The sequence below is a fragment of the Halyomorpha halys genome, unplaced genomic scaffold (assembly GCF_000696795.3).
Source record: "Halyomorpha halys isolate HHAL.00 unplaced genomic scaffold, Hhal_1.1 Scaffold24.1, whole genome shotgun sequence".
NCBI lineage: Eukaryota > Metazoa > Arthropoda > Insecta > Hemiptera > Pentatomidae > Halyomorpha > Halyomorpha halys.
This window is the reverse complement of record NW_027107648.1, coordinates 1,510,685-1,515,962: the sequence shown is the minus strand read 5'-3', so window position 1 is coordinate 1,515,962 and position 5,278 is coordinate 1,510,685. Positions and strand designations below refer to the sequence as shown.

Genomic DNA, 5,278 nt, shown 5'->3' with positions numbered 1-5,278 from the left:
AAACGGATTTTGAAAAGAATAATAAAGCTGAAAATTTGCAATTAGTGAATTAATATAATAATGAGAATGCATGTTTTGACAAACTTAGTCCCAGAAAAATAAATATATATATTTTTTTATTTATAATCTTAAACACTTTCTTGAGACTGGTTAATGTAGTTTAAATAAATTTAAATTTTATCCATTATAGTCTCAAAACATTTTATTCTCTTTATAAGTCCGACGTTTCGGCCAATCCGGTCATCCTCAGGGACAATCTTAATGCAATTGTTGAACTAAATAATTTAAAAACACAACTTCATGCAGGCAACTCTAATTTTCATATTAAAATAAAAATTAAATTTCTTTATCACAGTCACCTATTTGTTAAAATTTATCACAACTTTAAGATAAACACAACTAAGGATTGTGATAAATTTTAAATTTATTGAAATTATTTTAATAAACTATAATGGAAAAAATTTAAATTTATTTAAACAATATATATTTTTGTTCTATTAGAACATAAGATTAACTTAATGTTCCAAAGAGAAAAAAATACTGTTTTAGTTATCTTAGTGTTTGAAATATACTGAATCCATTTGTACATAAATCCATTTTGTAACCTTTATATCATAACGAGAGACCAAAAGCACCAATAGTAAGGTTATCTATTAGTACTCAAACAAGTGAGGTGAGGGAAAGATAATGTGACGAAATGATCTTTCCTCTATGTCACTTGTTACATTTTTCCATTACTTTATTAGAGTTTAAAAAATTCATTTACTATTAAAACACATCTTATTCTCCAATATTATTTGAAAAATATCACATTTTCTCTTAATACAAGTATTCACGATGCTGTTTTAAATGTAAAAATTTTAAAATGCTAAATTTTAGTATAGTAGTTTAGTAAAGTATAGGATTTCGTGTAGCCCAATTTAAATTTCATAAATTATATTTTAATTTCAAAGCAACTTTGTAATCTTTCCTTCCAGAATTTCATTATTTTGATATATTCCTTTTCTAGAGTTTTAAAACGTCCAAACACGAACTATGAGCAACTAACCTATCAAAACGACACTAGACCAAATGGTATGGTGTTCAGCTGGTCTGCTGCGTGACGTCATTCTCTATTTATCAGACCTGTTAAAAGACTCAACAATGTTAAATGTTATACCGTTTTAACATGCTAAAAGAAGGAGTTGACAGGACAACGGTTATGGGGTTCTACCTACGCAATTTTTTTTATTACAAATCGTGACATTAAGTCTAAAACCACGTAACAAGATATGTTTTATACTTTAGAATGGTGACTGTATAATATAATATATAGCTGTAAATTTCAATAAAGATATTAAAAAAAAAAATGGAGATTTTTAAATTATGTTCACTATACACCTATAAAGTTATTGCTTTGGTTTTATTGCGACCTTATAAAATCTCTCTTAAAAAATGGCCATTTTAGGGCAATAGGGGATTTCTAGTGTAGTCAATAAATTATATAATTAATTTAAAAGTAATAAATTCTGATTCGAATGATTAAGACAATTCAATAAATCGATTAATATGGTCTTAAACTAAATTAGTCAATGATGTTGGATGTAATTGCTAATATTGAAACGTAATAAACCAATCAGTAGTTTCTCTACATGCCTGTATTACTTCATTATAAACTTACATCAAATTTACTGAATGTATTATTATGTATAGTAGTAAATTTCAATAAGAACAAAAAAAAAAAACTATGGGACAAGGTAAATTAAAAAAAAAAAAAAAGTGTAGAGCCAACGAAGTAAAAGTTGAAAGTTCTTAGGAAAAAATTGATATAGAAAAATTCTGATTTTTTTTTGGAGATGTCACGGTCATCATTCAAAAGTCGGGTTACATGACACGGTATATTATATCAAATGTGTAAGGATCTTGTGCAATATCTCTTTCGATGCGTAATCAACAGAATCTTTGTTTGTACATTATTGGACTTTGTCTCCAAGAAAAACCATTCGCAAGTTCCTGAATCCTTTCTCATCCCCTATTCAATGACTGTAGTCTATGGTAAAGCCAGAGTATGCAGTTATTGATAATAATAACACTGGTTCTGAAGTTTACTGAGTAGAAATCTACATTGGTTATTAGACTAAAAACTATCATATACATTAAACTAAGACTTATATAGATTACATTTCTCTTTATGAGATGATTGTTGGATGATGATACTGTTTCTAATTTTGCTTGCCATTTCTGATCTCCACCTTCCGGAGGCCCAGCAGGTCTCTGGTTTCTTCTATTCCATTTGGCTAAGGAAGGGATTGAGGCCTTCAATCCAATCTTCTGTTCAGTCACCTCATCCCCCCTTCATGCGAGGTGGCAGGGAAGTAAGATCCCCAAACAACCAATAAACATCACCCTTTAACTCCTCTTTTCTCTTGACTCCCTCTCTCTTCTCTACTATCTTTCGACTTATGACGTTTTTTTTTTTATTATTTAATATTATCTTTCTTATATATCTACTAATTGTTTTTAATTTTCTCTTCTTTGTTTAATAGACCCCTGTCCTCCAATTTCATTTATAGTAGTATTTTCACAGAATGGACCATTCAAAGCACAGTTAAGCATCTTATTGTTACACCTTAAAGTACCAACGGTAGAAAAAGATCCCATTTATGAAACAAATGTATAATGCAATTTACTAATTAATATTCTGTTTTTTCTATTTTAGAGGGATCGGAAAAAAAAAAAGGTTTGAGAGTAGGAAAATAACTTTTAAAGGTAAAGATGGCAGATCGTCTAATTGCTTTCCTCGTTTTCAAAATAATGGATATATGTTTACTCGGCCAACAGAGAGCAGCACAATAGCTTGCAGTGTCTTATATGTGATTAAATTGAATTTATTCAGGGGGGAGGGGAATCCCTGAACACCCCCTCAACTTTTGAATGATTGAATTCTATAATTTTCTGAGTAATCAATCAACCTTAAATTTTTGGTTTTACTGTCAGTCTGAATGACCGCATAGAGTAAGATTAATATTCCGTAACTCATTTCAAATAGGTATTGTTAACTACGATACACATTTATACAGGCATGCATATATGTATATGGCGCAGGCATTTTGTTACACAATCGATTAATGAAAACAAACCTTTCTCAATTAAATAATTGTCGAATCGAAACGGGACTGGGAGTTGTAAAACCGTAGCTGGACAGGACATAAAAATAAATCGATACTTAATAAGATCGTAAACGATATCAGAAGTCGATTCGTGGACCCGTTACGACATGACAGGCGATGTAAAAACTTCCACACGAACTATACGACAAAAAATAGAAACGCAGAACGGTTTCTACAGCCCGATGATTTAATACAACTAACGAATCGGTATACGTTCTCTCCAAGAGAGCGTAGTCCTTGCCACACTTTCGATAACTGGTCGAGTCCGAAGAATAATATAATACAGGCTGAGTACTCAGTTTAAAAGATATGGTGCGTTGGGCGCATCATACAACTTTCACATACTGATCAATTTACGTTAGTTACCACTATTTTTGTTTTTCTGGAAGATTATTGATTGACCGTGTGTATAGATGAATGGAATATGGTTCGGGTGTGGTAAAAAAAAACTCAAATAGTAGAATTATACTATTTTAGTGAGCCAACGTTTCGCCCCACGTTGCAGGGCTTCGTTAGGGCTGTTTTGACGACAGTCAAAAATAAAGACAGAAACAAACTTTATTTTTGATTTTAAGAAAAAACTTTATTTTTTACTGCCGTCAAAACAGCCCTGACGAAGCCCTGCAACGTGGAGCGAAACGTTGGCTCAATAAAATAGTATAATTCTACTATTTGAGTGTTTTTTTTACCGCACCCGGACCATATTCCATTCATTTATTTTTTATTTTTTTTATTTTTATGTTGTTTGCAAAAAATATGTAAAGACCAAAGAAGAAAAAAATTATGGACAAAAAATGTTTATTTTACTGCTGCTATAAAAATTAGGATTTTAGAGTTTCTCGAGGACGAATATAAATTTTGTTCCTGCCAAGAATACAACAGTTTAAACAATGTAATTCTCAATGATCCATGGACCAACCTACTCGCTATAATTGTCTGTTTGAAAAGTCAGATAAGTAAGCCTACCATGGAGGATTTCATTTTAAACAGCCGCGGTGATTCGAGGAGCCCAGAAGCGGATCTCTACCGAGAGCCAAGTCATCGGGAAGTTCCACTTATAATGCCAGAAGGCAATCCAAGGTATCCTTCACACCCAGCTATACATCTAGCATACCTTCTATATGTACGTAGCAAATACCCACTAAAATCTTGACAGGAGGGTATGAAAAAAAAAAAAAGTTTCATTTTCAGAAGGGGAGTAGAGCGTTTCACGCCTTCTTCCAATTTTAGGCGCTTTGGCGCTTTTTAAATATTGCTCGATTAAACTATCTTAAAGTTTCCTCTTCCCATTTTAAGCTAATATATATTTATTAATTTACCCCCATTTTCACACTGGACTCAGATTTTATTATTTTAATTTTTTAATGAATGTATTTTAAACTAAATTTAACGGCGGTGAGGTACCGTATTAGAACCATGCAGGTCAAGAAAAATATATTTCAACATGATTAGGCGAAAATTATACAAGACTATAACAACAATTATCCCCAACTTCCCTCAAAATTTTAGCCTATTCAGACAAGCTGTTTTTGAACACTGCAGTGATGAGACAATACGTTTACGCATGCATAGGTGAAAGAATTGAATCTGAGAAGATTTGGGGGATAACATGATAACAACTGGGATGATTCTTGAAAATGTCATCAAAATTAGATTAACGACTTAATTAAGAAAACAGAAATTAAATTACCGACAAACGGGTATGGGACTTTGTTCCTTGATGTTTAAATTGTAAAATTCCAGAGCCGATTTGCGATTCATTGGACATATATAAATATATTTAATTTTCTGCAGCAAATAATTATTTAGGTAACAAGCATATAATTGAAATATCAACACCAATGTGAATTTAATTCATTAATTAAATGTTTCATCTAGATAGCTTCCAAAAAAACTAAAATTTGGATCAAAATAAATCTAAAATTTTAAATAAATAATATAGATTATCCTTGTTTTTTTTTCTTACCTCCTTTATTGTAAATGTATATAAAACAATATTATATCTAAGTATATGTTAAAAAAAAAGTAACTGGTGCCCTTCCTTTGCCATATGGCATTATAAGGGATTAGGGTGGGCCCGCTGAAGGTGGGGTTACAATATTGCCCCAGGAGCCGCTGGCCGGGGGGGG

General features: G+C 31.5%; 1 protein-coding gene across 1 annotated transcript in view; it reads right to left on the bottom strand.

Moving 5' to 3' along the window:
• Positions 1–5,278, bottom strand: part of LOC106682531 (angiopoietin-4) — a 406,762-nt gene that overhangs the window by 187,683 nt on the left and 213,801 nt on the right. The window lies entirely within an intron of this gene.